The sequence below is a fragment of the Nyctereutes procyonoides genome, unplaced genomic scaffold (assembly GCF_905146905.1).
Source record: "Nyctereutes procyonoides isolate TBG_1078 unplaced genomic scaffold, NYPRO_anot_genome, whole genome shotgun sequence".
Taxonomy (NCBI): domain Eukaryota; kingdom Metazoa; phylum Chordata; class Mammalia; order Carnivora; family Canidae; genus Nyctereutes; species Nyctereutes procyonoides.
Window position 1 is genome coordinate 44,724,354 of NW_026575139.1, and position 20,226 is coordinate 44,744,579.

General features: G+C 39.7%; 1 protein-coding gene across 6 annotated transcripts in view; it reads right to left on the bottom strand.

Moving 5' to 3' along the window:
* FRMD6 (FERM domain containing 6) overlaps positions 1-20,226 on the bottom strand; it is a 234,150-nt gene that overhangs the window by 56,746 nt on the left and 157,178 nt on the right. Inside the window, exon 1 of one of the 6 annotated variants that reach the window (XM_055303734.1) lies at positions 19,138-19,225. The exons of the other annotated variants lie outside the window; for them this stretch is intronic. The gene's annotated coding sequence lies outside the window, so the exon portion shown is untranslated. Of the gene's footprint in view, positions 1-19,137; positions 19,226-20,226 lie in introns of those variants that run through there. 6 annotated transcript variants of the gene reach the window in all.

Here is a 20,226-nt window from a genome sequence, read left to right on the forward strand (position 1 = left end):
GCAAGCTGTAGCAATCAAAACAGGATGGTACTGGAACAAAATCAGGTACACAGATCAATGTAACAGAATAGAGTACAGAAATAAACACATGCTTATATGATCTATTAATCTATGACAACGGAGGCAAGAACATACAGTGAGAAAAAAGTCCCTTCAGTATACAGTGCTGAGAAAACTAGACAGCTACATGAAAGAGAATGAAACTGTGCCACTTTTTTACACTATATGTAACAGGATTAAGGGCCTACATGTGAAGCCTGAAACTCTAAAACTCTTGAAAGAAACTACAGACAATAATTTCTTTGACATCAGATTTAACAAATTTTTTCTAGATATGTGTCTTAAGGCAAGGGAAACAAAAGCAAAATTAAACTATTGGGATGACACAGTGGAGGAAATAGGCAACAAAATAAAAGGTCAACCTAATGAATGGGAGATGATATCTGCAAATGATATATCTGAAGATTTTTATCCAAAATATATAAAGAGCTCATTCAACTCAACACCAAAAAAAAAAAAACCCAAATAATCCAATCAAGAAAGGATAGAAGACATGAACAGATATTTTTCCAAAGAAGACATTCAGATGGCCAACAGACACATGAAAAGATGCTCAATGTCATTAATCAGGGGGAATGCATACCAAACTACAATCAGGTTATCACTTTATATCAGTCAGAATGACTAGATTCAAAAGACAAGAAATAAAAAATTAATTAATTAAAAAAAAAGAAATAAGTATTGGTAAGGATATATAGAGAAAGAGGAACCTTCATGCACTGTTGGTGGGAATACAAGCTGATATAGCCACTGTGGAAAACAGTATGAAGTTTTCTTAAAACATTAAAAATAGAATTACCATATGACCCAGTAATTCCACTACTGGGTATTTACCCAAAGAAAACAAAAGCACTAATTCAAAACGATATAATATGCATCCCTGTTTGTTGTAGCATTATTTACAATAGTCAAGATATGAAATGAATCCAAGCATCCATCGATAAACAGATGGATAGAGAAGGTGTCATATATATGCACAATGGAGTATTACTCAGCCATAAAAAAGAATGAAATCTTGCCATCTGCAAAAAATATAGATGGACATAAGGGGTATAATGCTAAATGAAACTAGTTAGACTGAGGAAGACAAATACTGAATGATTTCACTCATAAAGAATTTTACTCATATGGAACTTAAGAAGCAAAACAAAGGAACAAATAAAAGAGAAACAAAAACCAGACTTTTAAATATAGAGAACAAAGTGGTGGTTGCCAGAAAGGAGGCTGGTGAGAAGACGGGTGAAATACATAAAGGAGATTAAGAGTATACTTATCTTGATGAGCACTGAGAAATGTATAGAATTGTTGTATCATTTATTGCACATCCGAAACCAATATAACATTGTATGTTAACTACACTTGAAAAAAAATTTTAAAAATATAAATGCCTTGATTGGTGTGCCTCAAATTAAAAAAAAATACATATGAATGTTCATAGTAACTTTATTCATAAATAAGTTCCATTTAAAACTGGAAACAATCCAAATATCCATTAATACCAAGTGAATGAATAAACAAATTGTGACAACTGAATACTATCCAATAATGAAGAACTATCAATACATGCACAAAAAACAAGTCAGATGATTCAATTTACATTGAAATTCTACAAAAGGCAAAACTAGAGATCAGCAGTTGTCCTGAATAATAGAGGTGAGGGAGGAAGAAGGAAAAGAAGGAAGTGGTGGAAGAGAAGAAGACCACTAAAAGGGGTATAGAAAAGTTTTGGCAAGACAAAAATGCTCTATATCTTGATCGTGACACTGGTTACAATTATACATATTTCTCAAAAGTCACTAAATTATCTACTTTAGAATTTCATTTTTATTATATGTAGTTTATATAATAAAATTTTTTTTAAAAAAATCTAACAAATCTACATGTTCTTTAAACTGCCATATATGTTAAGTAATACCATATTACCTCAAACCCTTTGCTTCATGACACAGAGTATAAACAAAAGTGATACAGTGCAATATCAGTCAAACTAGCTAAACCTATGGCTTCAGAAAGTTTGAACTGATACCTTAAAAACTAAAATGCAGGATTTATGGTGATTTGGAAAAAGACTCTAATTTTAAACAATACTAAGTGAAAACAAAGGTTGGCCTTTTATGTTTACCAATGGTATCACGTTGTAAGAATTCTGGAGAGATAAAATTTCTTGTTAAACAAAAATTGTGCAGCAGACTTTTAAACAGGTAGCATTTCACTTGTCACGTGGTATAAAGGTTCACTGTCTGCCCTCATCAACTAGGCTCTAACTTCCAGAGGATGGGTCCATGCCTTATTCATCACTGAATTTCCAGCAAAATGCTTGGCATATAAATGATAGCTGAATGAAAGAAAGAATTGCAGATGTTCTCATGCTAAATTTGGATTCATTTGCAAAGCCCACACGTTAGTAAAAGTTCCTACAGAAATGCCTGTGGTATGTTTCCACAAAATACTAGCACTTAAAGATTACAACATTCTAAAAAGAAATCAGGCAAATGTATTTAATGTTTTACCTTTAAATGTATAATGTGCAATCATTTCAAAACACCTTTATTCTAATTTTCCTTTACTAACCAATCCAAAAACTTACTAGAAATTTTTTTTCAAGGTAACAGAAGCTCTGAACAAAGGATTAATAGTGTGAAATTTTATGCATATCTTGCTGTCTTCTAATAAAATCCAATAATTGGGAATTTTGTGCCAAGTTAAATGCATTATCACAGGAAGTACAGTATGTTTGAAGACTACCCTATCTAGTCCAGACTGAAACAAAAATTCTCTATGGCAAAATCAATATAAACTAATTAAGGAACATAAGTTGACTTAGTATCTGGCAGAAACTAAAATTGACTTTAAAAGGTACTAAAGGGATCCCTGGGTGGCGCAGCGGTTTGGCGCCTGCCTTTGGCCCAGGGCGCGATCCTGGAGACCCGGGATCGAATCCCACGTCGGGCTCCCGGTGCATGGAGCCTGCTTCTCCCTCTGCCTATTTCTCTGCCTCTCTCGCTCTCTCTCTCTCTCTCTCTCTCTCTCTGTGTGACTATCATAAATAAATAAAAATTTAAAAAAAAAGGTACTAAAAAAAAAGAAATCAAAATGTCATACCTCATTTTGCAAATACTCTAGAAATGTTTTATCAACAGAATGCCTGTAACTGGTAACAAGAGAAAAGCAAACGCCTCAGGGTTAGCAGAAGAGTATCATGTTCTGGTTTTGTCACAAACGGTATCATGTAAAGTTGTCAAGTCACTCAAATTATCTAACCTCCTCATCTATAAAATAGAAGGATACTACTCTGAAGATCAAAGATAGTAACCAAAGTAAAAATTCCTTTTCAAACTGCAAAATGTCATATAGATATAAAATTCTCTGATGCCAGAATATCTAGTTTAAGGAAATACATGCTCACCTTCAATTTTTAAGAAAGAGATAATATCTATGAATCATGGTTCTTAATCTGATGGATACTCTGCATCCTTGCCTGAGCAGTGTATGCCCATGTACAGGTGTACAATATTTGCGCTTCATTTTAGAGTGTCAGAGTCTCCCTTTCATGACCTGCAGTCCAGGGTAAACACTGTAACAATTTCTACACAACTTCTTTCTCCTGCTGACAGGAGTAGTAAATTATTGTCCCAATAACTATATAAGACCCTGAGGTGTGTCTGTATAGTATATCATGTTTACAAAGCACTTTCAAATATACTACTTCATCTTAGTAGTATCTTCCGTTACCTAACAATACTTTAAGATCTGTGACCTCTCTCAAATATCAGATATAATTCAACTTCTGAACAGTGATCCTTTATAATATCAAACTCTAATGATAAAATTCTTAACATACTATATAGCTATATTGCTATCTGTATTTATCTAGAAAAATCTCAGTAGTTAAGATGCATATACCATTCTGAAGACCTATTATTTTATTTTACATTTTAGCATCTCAGAGAATTGAAAGAACACAATTTGGAATTTTTCTTACAATTACATAATTATTCCCATAATCAACCATTTAAAAATATAGACGTATTATTTTTAAAAATTATCATAGAAAGGTAATCAGTAACATCTTGATTTGTTTCTTTGAGGAAAATGTTCTATTTTATAGCTACATTCTATTGGTAATCTTCAAAATCTTTACTGTTTCTGAAAACTTAAAATTTATATTTTTCACACACAAAATTTATATTTTTCAATGCCACATTAAATCTAAATACATATTACTGTTATGAAAGTTATGTTTTATTCATATGTCAGACTCGGAAACATGTAACATGGATTTTTATAAACACAGCTTTCAGTTTGTTTTATGGGTCAACCGCTCCTGGCCTGGGGAAAGTTTAAATTCAAAAAGATATTTACAAAATAAATTCCATTATCATCTCACTTCTAAGCCACCGGGCCAAGCACAAAAGTCAAATCTGAGGCCCATGTCATTTTAAGACTACTGCTTCATGGAAAACTTGATCACCAGAACAAGAGTAGACAACACCACTTCAAACCAAGAAGAAAAAACTGTATGAGTGGTTTGGGCGTTTCCAATGGATTAAGCTTGTCTCTCAGTCAGCCCCCGGGGAGCACAGAAACGCTATGCATATTGCATACTGTCCTACGGAGAAAACTCATGGCACGAGGAAACAAGAAATCCTACATACAGCCAGGGAAGAAACACCAAACTAAGGTATTTCAAAAGAGACCTTGTCTTCTTGCATTGAGAAATTGGAGATAATTTCTATTACTGCAGTCTATTGCTATTTTTTTTTTAATTTATTTATGATAGTCACACACAGAGAGAGAGAGAGAGAGGCAGAGACACAGGCAGAGGGAGAAGCAGTCTCCATGCACCGGGAGCCCGACGTGGGATTCGATCCCGGGTCTCCAGGATCGCGCCCTGGGCCAAAGGCAGGCGCCAAACCGCTGCGCCACCCAGGGATCCCTAATTTTTAAAACCCAATCTTTACTTATGGTCTTTGAAGGTTTATGGAACAAAATTTGTATTTTTCACACCCTTTTGAATATTGAGCCTTAAAATACATATTTCCAATACCAACATGAGATCTGAATACATATCACTGTCATACAATTTATACATACATATCATTACATGTCAGAGTTTGGAGCTAAACATAAACACAATTCTGTTATTTTTTTTAAAAGATTTTATTTATTTATTCATGAGAGACAGAGAGAGCGTGTGTGAATTATTTTTAATGGGTCAAATGCTTCCCTGACTTCCTGAAGGTTTAAATCTAGATGACAGTTCTCTCACGTTATACATTTAAAAAACTGTTGGGTTTACATCAAGAGCCAACAATTAACTAGGAGCTACCTAAGAATTCAAAAGAACAGAAACATGGCATCTCGTGTCCTCAAAACATCTTACTGCCTACCTGGAAAGACATGACAACGTCCTTAGCACAGACAATAACATCATAGAAAAGAAAAAGATACACAAACACGAGTCACCACCACAATGTGTCTGGTCAGGATTTAAGCACTAGAAAATGTAATTCAACTGACCACTAACCAGCCTACCAAGCCCCCAAACAATATTTCATAGCCTTTCCCATCCCCTTGGCAATTGAATATTTCAGTCTCAACTGAAAAGTTTATACATTAAAATGCATTAACTTAGATCCTATATTTAATATTGCCTACTAATTTCCTGCAAACTTATTAGTCAGATACAAGTTTAGTTCAAGAATACATAAGCCAACCAATCATTAAAGGAAACTTCATGTTATAAGTTAGATAACTTTCATTAGCTTTCCATGCTAGTTTTTACTCTGCAAGTAAAATTCATAAAAATTTCTCTTTATATTTCTATAGGCACCAGTAAAAGCAAATATTTAGTAAATTGCAAATTATCAGTTAAACATCCTCTTCATAACTTAAAATTAATTTGTGCTCAGTTAATGCACATTTAGGGTTGAAAAGATTGATCTGGAATTTATTTTAAATTCTACATATGACACTTGACATTTCTTAAAAACTATTCCCTGATCTGATTTCCTTAAATTTCCTTAAGCTCACATCTGAAAAGCCTGAGTTTATTTGAACTAAAACTTCCTAAATATGTTAATTTTTCCAAATCTCCTTCTATAATTACTAGTAACATGAGTTTCTCAACAGAAATTTCAGAAATGGCACCACTGCAGCTGACCTTTGTTTCAGTGTGACACTAAACTATGCAAAAAATTAACTTTACCACTATATTTAGATGGGTTTAGTTAAGTATAGAATTCTATTTTCTTTGGGAAAAAATGTCTAAAGCATTTCTGATTGCTGTGATAAAATACATACACCATACAAAATTCCACTCTATTTTTTGGCTCACATATGCCACTAACTTTACTGCTGAGGTTTTTCATAACACCATACTACACCACTCCAAGATCAGCTAATAAACTATTAATATTTTTAGTCACAGGCTTGGAAACAGAAAATAAAGGTACTAACCACTAGTTACTCTTAAGGGAAGAAATCAGCTTATTTTTTATATACTATTTTTGGAAGCCATAAGAAAAGTCCTTATTTCAAACATCTTTAAAATAATTATGGTTTCATAAAATTAAAGTTGGTTTCCAAGTTAGCTATATCTGAAATATCTAGTTCATTTTCCCATTTGTCTTCATTTACTTATTTAAATGGAGTTCAACTCAGGTACCAAACAAACTCTAAAATTATAAATTATACTTCTTTTTTTTATCATTAATGCAATGACTGCAGCAAATGGTTAAGTTCTTCAGAAAAGTTTTTTTTTTAACTCTTATTTTGTTACAGAAATTACCTCCTAATTTACTTGTTTCTAAGGTTAAATTTTTACATTCAAAATATTTTGCAAATTGATGGAATTATGAGAAAGTCAGGGAGTTTAAAATTCAGCTGTGTTATACTCCTCATGAAAGCCCCACCCTCAGACCCAAGTGCTCTGTTATAAGGTCTCAAAACACCCCCTGCTTTTTGGTAATACTTACCAGAATTGAACAATTGTATACTCTGTTATTTAATATCTGCCTTTCCAGCTAACAGGTTAAAGAGGACTACATAAAGTAGGATGTTCTAAGCTCCCATAAAGTAATAGACGTTATGCAGCAAAATAGAAGCAGAAGAGCAAGTACGGCCCAGACTACGTATTAGTCTGATAATGGAGATAATAGAAGATAGTGAAGAGAACGATTTGGTTAGACTTAAGGATTGTGAGAGGACACTGGAAAATAATCCAAATAACTATAATACAAGGACAGTAAATTAATGTGCCTACAGGGGCAAGCAAGAAAGGAATAAAGCCTGCAGAATGAAAATGCCAACAGCCCACTTGTTCTCAATGTCAGGGGCAAGAGGATCTCTTCTAGGGACTTTGGCGGACTGCAGAGTACAAACCCCAAATAAAAGGGAAGCTGTTGTGTTGCTCCAAAAGAAAAAAAAAAAAAAATTCCATACCTTCTGTTTTTTCAAAAGAAGCTGCAGAATTCAATTTTCTTTTTATTAAAAATTTTCAACTTTTAAATGTCGGCAAATAAATATTTTAATACTACGTTAGAAACCAAAACATGTCTGCAGCCAGTCTTCCTTCCCACAGGTTTGCAGCTCTGGTTTGGCATGTTGAATTCCATGCTTAAGAGATCTGGACTTCATCCTGTAGTCACTGACTTACGAGACTTCACATTTATTTCAAAATTTGCTTAGTTTTATACTTCTGTACACTCCAGTATTTATCACGTAAAACACCTAGGGCTGCCAAATTATTTCACATTGGCCTTGTGTCAGAATTTCTGTTACAAGCCAATTACGCTCATTTAACTGACTGTGGAGTGAAGTTTCAGCTGAAAAAACATTCAAAATGATACTAATAAAGCACTGTTGACAGAGCAGTACCTAAGAGAATGATGACATTATGTGTATATCACAATCCACTAGAAACATATAGTCCAGAGAGTTCCACTTCTCAAAAAACATACGCCATAATCCCCTACAAAGGAAAAGCTCTTGTTCCTTCCAGCATTTGCCCATAATTAGCAACTTTCTAAAGCCTATTACTATATCTTTATTACCAAACAACACTCAAACATATGTAACCAAATTTTAATTCTTCCATTCGCTGTAAGCTTTTAACTACCCAAAAACAATATTTAAGCATTAAAGGCCTATGTGTTAACATTTTAATAAGCTTAGGGAAAGAAAAGATAATTAGTATCAGAGACTTGTTGATTCATTTTGATGATAGTATTACAGAAAGTTAGCATTATAATTCAAAGGTAATTCCCAGAAGAGAAAATTCTTGGTGCATAATTATGATATACAATACAGAACTATGAAAATTGCCTAATCACATGCTTTGAAATCATATTCACAATGGAAGTTATCAACAAGGTGTAAAAGAAATATTACACAAGCAATGTTTCTATTAATTTTCTCTGGCTCTTGGGATCCCCTAACCTGAGCCATCCATTTTGTGAACGAAGGCTTCCAGGTTCCTGGGGCACTAGGATGTGTGGCTCGTCAGTTGAAACCTATCACCATTGCTGAAAAAGAAACCAACCCAATGCACAGGTCTCCCTGGGGTTCTGTTGTACCCTTTTCATATAAAGGATCAATGGGTTGAAGTAAAGAACATGTCTTTATATTAGAAACACAACAAAACAAAGTCTCAACACAAAGTGACAGTGTTTCCAGGATATGGTTTTTATCAAAGGGATGCAATATAGAGTAAGGGAACCGCATTAGAACTGGTTTTCTACTTCAAAAAACTAACTAACTAACTAACTAACTAACTAACTAACTAACTAACTAACTAACTACACTCTACGCACTAGGAGATTTACCAGTTATAACCAGAAGGAAACTCAGAGGCTCCCCTCACAAAGCCTGCTGAAAATTTTCAAGGCCTCTAGTATTCTGAAGCCCCACCCCACAGTCTATCAGACATATTAAAGTGTACTCATATTCAATATTGGATATTTATAATATAAGAAACTGAAAATAAGAATTTTCTTTCAAAAGCGTTTTATTCCCCCTTGAGCCCACTCTGATCGGGTTTCATCCCCACCCCTCCACTGACACAGCTCTTGTCAAGATCACCAATGACTTTCCTTGCTAAATCCAACAAGCAACTCGGTCCCCACCCCACTTGATCTCTCAGCAACCTTGACACCACTGATTCACTCTCTCTTCCCTCAGACACTGTCTTTACTTGACTTCAAGGATATTCTTCCAATTTCCCCCTATTACTGTGGCTGCTCCTTCTCTGTCTCCTTTACTGGTTCCTTCTTACCAATTCAATCTCTACAGGCTGAAACATCTCAGGCTTAGCCCAAGTACCTAATCACAGTTCATTCTTCCCATATTATGGGTCAACAGAAATAACAGTATCTTCTAGTAATAACATTTACTCAAGGAATGGAGACATTTAACTAGGTCTATCATGTTGGAAACACGTGCATATTTCCTATGTCGTAAGATAATTTCTTAGGACATTTTTTTCTCTCCTTCAACAAACTGTAAATACTAGTATGACCCAAGGCTTGGTCCATGCATTGCTTTCTCTGTCTACACACATTCCTCAAAAAATCCCATCCAAATTCTGTTGGCACCTTCCAAATGTGAATCTCCAGCCTGGATGTCTTAAACTCCAGATTCCTATATACAACAACCTACTCAACTTCTCCACTTGGAACTCGAACATCACATGTTAAAAACAGCTCCTAGTTATCTTTCCCAAAGCAATTCCTCCAGCAAATCCCCATCTTGGTTCATGGCAACTCCATAATTATGCAAAAAGCCTTGATGTTATCCTTACTCTGATCTCTCTCATACTCCTCTAACAGTTGGCCAGGAAATCTTAGTGGTTTGATCTACAAAATAAACACCTAGTCATTTCTCACCACCTCCTCCACAGCTATTGACATTTCTCCCAAAGCTGCTCCCTTGTATCCCTGCTTCTACTCTTGACCACCTTGCTCCATTTTTCTAGCTCAACATAGCAGCCAGTGACTCTATTAAAATGCAAATCAAATCCTCTTACTCTTCTGCTCAAAGCTCTCTAGTGATTGCCCATTTCACTCAGGGTAAAAGCCTAAATTCTTAAAATGGTCCACCAGTCAGAACTTACCTGACATGCCACCTAAATCTCTTTGACCTCCTGTACAACTACTTTGTGACCTTCTCATCGTTCCTGAAACACACCAGGCACATTTCTGCCTGGGGCCTTTGCTAGTCTCTGCTGGAACACTCTTCCCCTCAAGTATCTCTGTATAGCCAACTTCTTCCCTAGAGTCATCTCAGTGAGTCCTACCAATACCATACTACTTTCAAGTGCCAAAGGCTCCACTACCTTCCTCCAGCACTACCAATGTCACTTACCCTGTTCTATTTGTCTTTTTCCAATCACAGTACTTTCTAAAATACATATAAAATTTGCTCTGTTGTACTTATTGTTTACCTTCTAATAGGATATAAGCTCCATGAAGGCAGGGCTTTTGTCTTATTTTGTTCACACTGACATATCTCTAGGGCCTAGAACTGTGCCTGGCACACAGTAAACATACATTATAATTAAGTGAATGAAGTTAAATAAACATTTAATAATTTCAATTTCGATGTTTTATTTTAATATGAGTCTTTTACTAGATCCTAACTTTTTGTTAGAAAAAAGCTCCTTTGTGCTTGAAGAATAGAAAGATCCCAGCCTGACCTCATGGCCTAACACAAATCCAGCAGCCCCAAGGAAACAAGGGACATTCTACCGTTAGCCATTAGTAATTCTGTACTCTAAAACTAGGACTCCATTTAGCACTTATCTGGAAACATATAATTCCTTTCTACACACATGTATTCTGTTCCCTCACCTAGGCAAGAAGCACTTTGGCAGGGCATGTACAAAGTATCCAACATGGTGCTGGATACTTCATGGAGATGTAAAACCTATTTTTTGATGGACTTCATAAACTTAATGCTTTAAAAAGTGTTCACTAAGTTAAAGACATTACACAATGCGTAACAGGACATGGTGTTATGCAAGGTAGGTCCTGCTTTAATGAACACGGCAAAATGATACATCATGACTATTCTGGAAGATCCTGTGTCTATTTTGACTGGGCTTATAATTATGCTGTTTAGATGTAAATGTGTCTTTCTAATGTGCTTAAGTTTGTTTTTCTTAAACGCTCCTTTTGAAATTTTCAGACTATTAATTTCCATTGAATGAGTAGTTTAAAATCTTAAGCTTTGGGACTCATGAGAGAAAATTATAAAGGGGTCTGACCCACATTATATAAACTATGCCAATGGTGGGGGGAAGCGGGGATGAGAAAAATAAACAATTGCTTTATACCAATAATCGTGGTTTTCTTTAAAAGTACATAAAATCAATAGGGTACAAGAGCAAAAGACATGGGCCACTGGTACTAAGTTAAAAATACTTTGTACAATCTTCATTATCATAAAGAGTATTTTTTTAATCTGTAGATTTATTTTTTGGCATCTGGAAATGAATAATTATCTAGTAAGCAGAAGCTGAGAGACTGAGTGAGACTACTGGAAATTAAAAGAGAATTAGGGAAAATCAATCAACCAATTAGTGATCAATGGGACAGGCCAGCAGCTACTCTCAGTGCAGTGATATAGATTGTCCAATATCTCTGTAACTGAGAAATACTATGTTTTGCTGTCTGCTGAATGTTATCAAAAACAAAATATAATAAAATCTCAGGAGCTACTTGTAAATTAAAGGCTCAAGAACTACCAAGAAAACTATAAATTCTATGCAACATTTTTTTTTTGTCTTCAGTAATAACAGCTAACATTACTTGACAATTTGCCATGTGTCAGTCAGACTATATCATTGCTTTATATGTACTACTTCATTTAAAAATCAAAAACAGCACTGTGGCACAGTTACTATCTTTATCCTCACTTTCTAGACAAGGAAAAGGACGTTCAGAGAATTAAGTAACTTCCTCAAGGTTACACATTGGAAGATAGTGGAGCCTGGATCTGGGTCCCAGAAGATGATATCAAAGACCTCGTTCTTACTGTTATACTTACCTGCTTTTCTTCCTTGTTGCTTCTGAAACACACTACTCTTTTCTGCAGTAATATCAGTGATCAACTTGTCAGAGTTGTGATCCTATGGTGACGCAACACATTTTTAAAAAATTTTCTAAGATTATACATGCTAAGTTTTTGCTGTTCTAAGCAGTATATAATTTGAGCAGGATATATTTACTACCCATTTGTAAAACTTCTGTTATTTTACCTGTTTTTCACCTTCCTAATGAGCCTACGTGAAAATTCTGAGCCTTTTCTTAAATCACAAAAAATGCTCTTTTTCTCTTTAAGGAAACACAAAAGAAAGATTTATATTATTTGTTTTTCTTTATAAGCACTTTGTTTTACCTATTAGATTGCTCATAATCCTATGTTTTACAGTAAATGCTTTCTGGAGACTGCCACATACTTCAGCATCAGAATTTTACTGTTGTTATAGGTAGAGACAGGATGTTTCCACAGATGTTTATGAAAAGATAACTTGAAGGGAGGTAAGGGTGTCCAAGAGAGGAGAAAAGTGTGTAAAAGGTAGGGACATAGTGGCAGGAAGAGGCAAACAAAAAACAAAAGAAAAATAATTTTTCACAAAATCTTAAGAATGAACTATTCTGAAAATATTTAGAAATCAGTCCTTTGAAATTGGGGTCCAGCCTAGATCATTTATGGATCGATGAAAGAATGAGTCAGGTGGAACCTCAAGATGTCTCCTACTTCGCACTTAATACCCAACATCTCACTGGAAAGCCCTAGAACACAGGGAGAAGGAGAAAAGGGAAAAAAGAGAAGTCCCAGGGGACTTCTGCATGGGAGCAGAGGTAGAACAGCATTAAGGAGGTAAAATTCTGTCTCACTGCGCAGTTTTCTCTGGGCAGGTCTAAGTCTATCTGAACAGAGCCACAGAATACCTTAGTGGCAATCAGAAAAGGGCACCCTATCCTTAGGCCAGTGGACTCACTACTTGAACTGCAGAATAGTGAGCGGGCTAGGTTTTAGTGCTCAGCACTAATCCAGACTAGACCGAGGGTCAGAAGCAGCTTGTACTCTTGATGCTGTCCTTAGCTGTGAGACTGAGTCACTCAACCTCACAGGGCATCAGTCCCTCCACTTATAAAAACAATGGTGAGGCTAGCTGCCAATGAAGGTCTCCTCCCTCTTTCCAATGATCAGTTAAAATCTGGCAATATCCAGCTGGTCTACTCCCGTGTCCCTGAAACACTGGATTCTGTGGACTGAGTGTTTTTGTAATGTTGCATTTTTTCTCTCACATTTCTTAGGTATTTTTCTCTTTTAATCTTGAGACTATACTCTCAACTCCAAAGTACTCAACTTTTCTTGAGCCATCAAAAGGTCATACCCCAAATATCAGCCCCAAACTAACCCAAATGTCCATCAAAAGGACATAAACTGGATACATTTATCCACAGAAATAAAAGGAAAAAGAACTGCTACTTGCATCAGTTTGGACACAACACTATGTTGAGCTGAAGACAGAAAAAAAAAAAAACTTGTATGTGATTGCACTTAAATGCAGTCTGAGAACAGGTTAAAACTAACCTGTGGCAATTGAAGTCAGAGCACTGGTACCCATGGGGCAGGGATTACAAATGTAAGGAGAGGCTTCTGTGGGAGAGGGGGTGCAGGGGAGAGATGAAGTAATGATCTGGTTGTTGGTTTTTTTTTTTATTTGGATGCTGGCTGCCTGGATATGATCACTTCATGGTATATATTTCTGATCTGTGCATTTTTCTGGTTGTATCTAATTACTCAATAACATGTTAAAAGAAATAAAGCCACAGGGACCCCCACTCCGAAAACCATCTACTGAAATTGGACAGTACAAGTGCTGCTAGTTGTGGGGAGAAAAAGAACTACTCATTTAATGTAAACCACACATTAAAGCTAAGTGAGCTTTTCATTCATTTCCTAAAATCTTCATCCAGAACTTGCTTGATTTTTATAATGATTTCCTCCTTTATATGAAACTATAGCTCTAAGTTAGTATAAAATTATTGCTTTTCTGTGTTCATATACCTATAAAACATTACTGTTCAAGGTCCTATAATAAATATGTGTCAAACCAGGGTTATTAAAAAAAATCTGAAAATATTCCTGGATAATCAATTAGGAATGAAGGTTCTCAATAGTTATTTTTGGTCAGAATTATCCAGTTATCATATTAATGAAATAAACCAGATAACGACCAAATCTCTTAGTTTCTTGCTGTGGAGGTTAAACCCTGCTAGGTAAGGCCACACAAGTGGGGAAAGGCATCGAAGAAAATGCTGGGCGCAGATAGCTCCAAGGAAGCTGCAGGCAACACTGCCTTCTCCTCTGGCCTATAACTGGTTCATCTGAATTTGGTGTGGCACTACATTTTTCTCCTCCTGAGAAAATTTTTCTTATCAAATCAGTGATTTCTTTCCCCTTCCCAGTGTTCTAGAATCTCTTTTTGATCAATACAGTGCACTACATGACTGCTCCACTGGATCCATATAAAAAGTGATATGGGCATCCCCGGTGGCCCAGCAGTTTGGCGCCGCCTTCGGCCGGGGGTATGATCCTGGAGACCGGGAATCGAGTCCCACGTTAGGCTCCCTGCATGGAGCCTGCTTCTCTCCCTCTCCCTCTGCCTGTGTCTCTGCCTCTCTCTCTCTTTCTCTCTCTCTGTCTGTCATGAATAAATAAATAAAATCTTTTTTTAAAAAAGTGGTATTATACAAACTTGCATCAGCAGTAATTACATCACCAAATCATATCAGATAATCTGGACGTACAGGCATAGCTTGTTTTCAGTTAAAATTTCATGATAACCATGACCATTGCTACTGTAGAGCCCCTCTGGTCCTACAGCATGGCAAGGAGGCTCTAGTTTCCACAAATTTGGGGGGAATAATTAAGTTTTGTAGAGTCAGTAGAATTTAGACAAAAAGTGTTCCCAGTCTTTGAAATGATAAGTAGGGTGGGGTGTTCCACCCAATAATAAACATCCCGTTCCTAAACATTATTTAACATCAAAGCAGCAATTCAACACAAATGCAGGCGAGCGGTCCAGGATAATAATATCACTTAACATCACTATATCAAGTTGTATACAGATAGTGTAGGGCACCTTAATATTAACCCTTTTTTTCTCAGCCAAAAAGATCTTACTTTTTAATTTCCACTTTCAAATAAAAGTTTTCCCTTCTTCAGCCTTGTTTCAAATATTCATCCTAAATTCAGATTTCCCTTGCAACTCAATGCCCGGTAGTCTACTTCCTCCTTCCTCTCAAATTATTCCTTTGACTTACTTCTACTTATTTTTATAAATAAGCCTCTTCCTTAGAATAATGTGCAATTCAAAAGGCCCTCTCTATTACCCTCCATATCAAAGTTTAACTACAGAGGCCAACAATCTATTTTTCCTGTTTGGGTGTAGGAAAGATACTTTTTTTTTTTCCTTAAGATTTTATTTATCTATTTGAGAGAGAGAGTGTGTGTGTGTGTGTGCGTGCGTGCGTGCGTGCACAAGAGTGGGGTTAGGTGCAGAGGAGAGGGGGAAAGAGAAGCAGACTCTCCACTGAGTAGGGCTTGATCCCAGAAACCTGAGATCATGACCTGAGCCAAAGGCAGCCGCTTAACCCACTGAGTCACCCAGATGCCCCTAAGAAATGTACATTGTAACTAAAATCACACCAAGCATAAAATTCCATCATTGTATCTTTTCTATTTCTCCCTCCTACACTCAATTGTTTAATACACAATCACAATGTAATTAAACTCCCAAATGTGTAATTACATAATCAAAGACTTCTTAAAAGTATATAATTTTAAGTGTGCAACACACACCCTTTATAACTTTAGTGCTGGAAGTACAGATTTTTTAAAGGACTGGAGTTTTCTCATAGGTTGTGTTAGTTCTTTCTTGGTGAGGGAGCAGGGTAGAGGATTATAAGGACCAACTGCTTTATCAGAAACCACAAACTGTATTACAACAGGATTCTACTGAAGACTGCAAACACACAAAACTCTATTTCCTTTAAAAGAGAACTGGAATTGCATAAATGAAAGCCAAAGATTCTATGCTTTGTCTATAAGAATACACAATGCTGAATACTTCTGGCTTTCCTACACAGGCCTCATTTACCAAACCAGGGTATTTATAAGGTTTGTATTAACATGGAATAGGAAAAACCCATCTCTGCATAAATACAGAAAACTTTATATTCTTTAGAACACTTAAAACAATATTAAAAGGACTTTAAAGAAGGCCTCTGAAATTTAGTTCTGAACTCAGAAAACCACCTAAGGGATAATTTGTGAATGCCATCTGGGATCCAGGCAGTTTCATCAACAAAAGGGAAAACTTGTTGAGATCATCCAAATCTAAAATTCACATACATTTTTACATCTGGACTGAATTAATCTTTTCTTGGTACTGGCTTTCATGTAATAAAATAATTGTTTGCAGGTTTTTTTTTTTTTTTAACTCTCAGTCTCAGAAATCAAAATGTGCAGCATCCAAGTTGAAAACTACAAAGAATTCCTTTATCAAAAAGTTGTGAGACAGGACTCATTTACACTAAACTCTGAACTTGACAAGTCAGTCAAAAACAATTCTGTTTGAAACTTTCATTTCAAGCATCTGCCACAAAAGGCTACACAAGTCTATTATGTCATAAGTTCTGAAAGCCAAAGGCTTTATAAGTGTAGTTAAAAGTGGAAACTAAGTCCAGAAACTAGAAAAGCTCTACAACCCCCCATTTCCCTGGATTCAGCTAGCCCAACTGAATGAATTTTTACAGATTGTGTTGCCAGAAAAGATTACCTAGCACATGGACACTTTGCTTTCAAACACAGTGTCTTCATGCTAGCACTACTGTTTTCCTGGAGAGCTAAGACCATCTTAAGTCAGCAAGTTCAAATTATGTACTTGAAGCTGAGAGCTTACCCCAGTTGTCCCCCAAAAACGAGGGAGTGGAAGTAGAGAAAGATTTCCTTTCTCTTAAGATGTTTTGAGTTCTGCAAGAACTGCTGATTACTGTGGTCCATCAGTGTCAGATCTCAGGCATTTTTACAAGTAATTCAAAAGGGGGAAAATTAGTTCATATTACAGTCAGTCTGCTTTCTGGAGAAGATATCCTGCAGATAACTTGATAGTAGATATCCCCCCAGGGACCCTTCTCTTCTAATGATCCCAAAGGTCCATTTTAATATGAAATATAAATCCAGTATGTTTACAAACATACTGAAAGAGCATTTAAATGTCAGCTGTCTCATACTGTGGAGTAATTTCATTTTTTAACAAAATACTTTTATTTCTCAAAGCCACACCCAAGGAAAATGATTAAGTGCTACAAGTTTTATACTACAAAGGACAACAGCAAAAGCATCTGTTTTCCTGCCTCTCTCCTCTGGGTTTCTCCCCTCCCCCAACTCTCTACCGAGCAGGCTGTAAGTCTTGGTGCTTGTTAAAAATCACTTTCTACAATACTCTTCATAATGCTGTAGATTCTGAAAAACTTCTTATCCTTTAACAATGCTGAGGCTGACTTTATGCACTGCTCTAAGAAGGAAAAAAAACCCAAAAGTCAAAAGCCTTTTTAATGACAGATGTATTACGGAAAATTTTCCCCACAAAGTTTTGATGCTGTGAAATATCAACTCCCTGAAATCACAGAAAGGAAATGACTTACATTCTTGGAAAATGAAGCCACTAGCAGCTTTCTCCAACAGTATTTTCTAATCCCTAAACTACACCCTGTGGTAACGGTGGAGTATTTCGCGTAAAAGCTAAATTTAAATAGATGCTTGTAAAACCCATAAACAAACATCGTCGGATCTCGGGGGTGGGGGTGGGGGGGTGGGGGGGAAGACAGAATCACATACTTTTTTCTGCACACCCAAAAAAGCTGCAGAGCACAGGCTTGAAGTCCAAGGCAACCTGAGAACGCTTGCTGGAGTTTTCCTTCCCCGCTGTGGGCTATGCAAAGCTCCTGGGGGAAATCTTGGCAAAACAGATTTTTGCCAAAAAATTAAGAACGAGAAGGGTGTAAGGGAGCTAATATTTCTTTGGACACTAAGTACACAACTGCACGGCCTGAACATCTGCCAGCTTTCATTTCAACTTCAAAATATACTTATTTTGACAGCTTTCCGTTTATTCATCCCCTTAAAGAAAACGCCCTCCGCACTAGGTTATGCTGTCCCGGGACTCGAGGTGCTGCTCCCAGCCCTGTGGGTCTCACGCGGGGGCCCCCCGCGGCCCATACCTGACAGCTCCCGGCCCTCCTCGAGGACAGGCTGGTGGTCTCCCCTGCCCCGGGCCGGGCCTGCGCGCCGCAAGCACCTCCGGGAACCCAAATTCTGCAGGCCGCGCCCCCAGCTCGCATCCCACCGAGGCCCCCTTCTGGCGCCGCCGAGCCCCGGCTCAGTCTCGGGCTCCCCGACCAGACGCTTCAGGGACCGTGGGGCAGACGCCGCGCTCGGGTCCCTTCCCGCAGCCGGGCTGCCGGGCCCCGGCGCGCGCACAACAGGCGGCACAGCGCCCAGGAACGCAGGCTCCAGGGGCTGGCCCCGGCGCCCCGTCCAAGGCGCGGCCGCTGGGGCGCACCCGCCAGGAGCCCCCGGGACAGGGCGCGGAGGACCACCGGGGAGCCGAGCGCGGCACCGTGAGCCCGGGGCGCAGCCCGCAGCCCCGGCCGGCCTCCCGCCCTCGCTGCTCAGGAGGCCACGGACCTCCCCGCCGCCCCGGGCCCGTCCTCCCGTCCCGGCGTGGGCGAGCTCCGCCGCTGGAGGGGCGACCTTCCAGCCCGGTGCGCGACGCCCGGAGCCGAGAAAGCAAGAAGGCGGCGAAGAAAGACGCAGAGAAGGGGGCACTGCTTCGGCTGGGGCTCTCGGCTCCCAGAAACCCTCCCCAAGTCCCGTCCAGCCGCCGCCGCCGCCGCCGCCCGGCCGGCAGGGGGCACAGTGGGCAGCCGGGGCGCGGTGGCCGCGCCGGGGGGCGGAATGGGAGCCCCTCCCCCCCAGGCGCCGAGTTCCCGCTAGTACCTCGCAGAAAGCCCGGAGCGCCCGGCGTCCGACTCCGCCAGCTCTCGCTCCCTTCCTGCCTCCGCCGCGCCAGCCCGGCTCTTCTCAGCCCCTCTGCCCCGGGAGCTAGACGAGCGCTCCGCGTCCGCCCCGCCCCCCGAGGCCCCGCCCCCGAGGCCCCGCCCACACGTCCGCCCCGAGGTGGCGGGGGTGGCGGCCGAGCTGCGGGAGCGGAGAGCCTAGCCTGCGGCCGCACGTGGAGCCCCGCCGGCCCCGCCCCGGACCCAACCAAGCGTCCCGCGGAGGGGTGCCGGGACTCGGGGGCGGGGCAAAGCGGGGGCCGCCACCCCCACTCCGGGGGCCTGAGGCAGGAGCAGGGCTGCGGAAGGGCGCTGTGCGTGTGGACCCCTGCGATCTGGACCTTTCCCCACGCGACGGAGGCGGGAGGGGACGCTGTCGGCTCCCCCCTTCTGGCCGAATGGTCCTCCCCGACGCGCGGCCCCCGCTCCCCTGGAACGCGCTCTCCCGAGCCGAGTCGGGCTGGGCTGGGCTGGGCTGGGCTGGGCGGGGGCGGCTGTTTGGCCTGAGCCTCGTCTTACTAATTCCGAGCGGCGGGCGGAGCGCGGGCCCCTCACAGAGGCTGCGATCCCAGCGGAGGAGGCTTCGTGACTCCTCACTTCCCTCCCGTCCTCCTGTCCCGCACCCACCGGCCCGCCCACCGCTCGGGACGCCGCGCCCTCGTGGGTTTTACACTGGATGCAGGGGGCGCCGCCTGGAAGCCAAGCCTCCCCCGCTAACTCTCCCTGCGATTGTAAAGGTAGACACAGCCTCTGTTTGCTGTGGTTTTAGCGTACGTGACCCCCTCCGAAATTCTGTTTGCCTGCTCCCGAAGGTGACGGGTGATGCAGAGGGGCCCCTGGAAGTGTTTTTTTATGGCACCAAGAGTCCAATCAGGAGACTGAGGTTTCTTTGCCTCTTTTCGTTGCTGGGTCCGGGAGAGAGCTGCACCTCGTGGATCAGCCTATGCCCGCTGGGACCTGCCACTCGGAACTGGAGACAACGGAGAGCCCCAGCCTCCATCCAGCTGGTTCCCAGGCCGGGGATGCACAG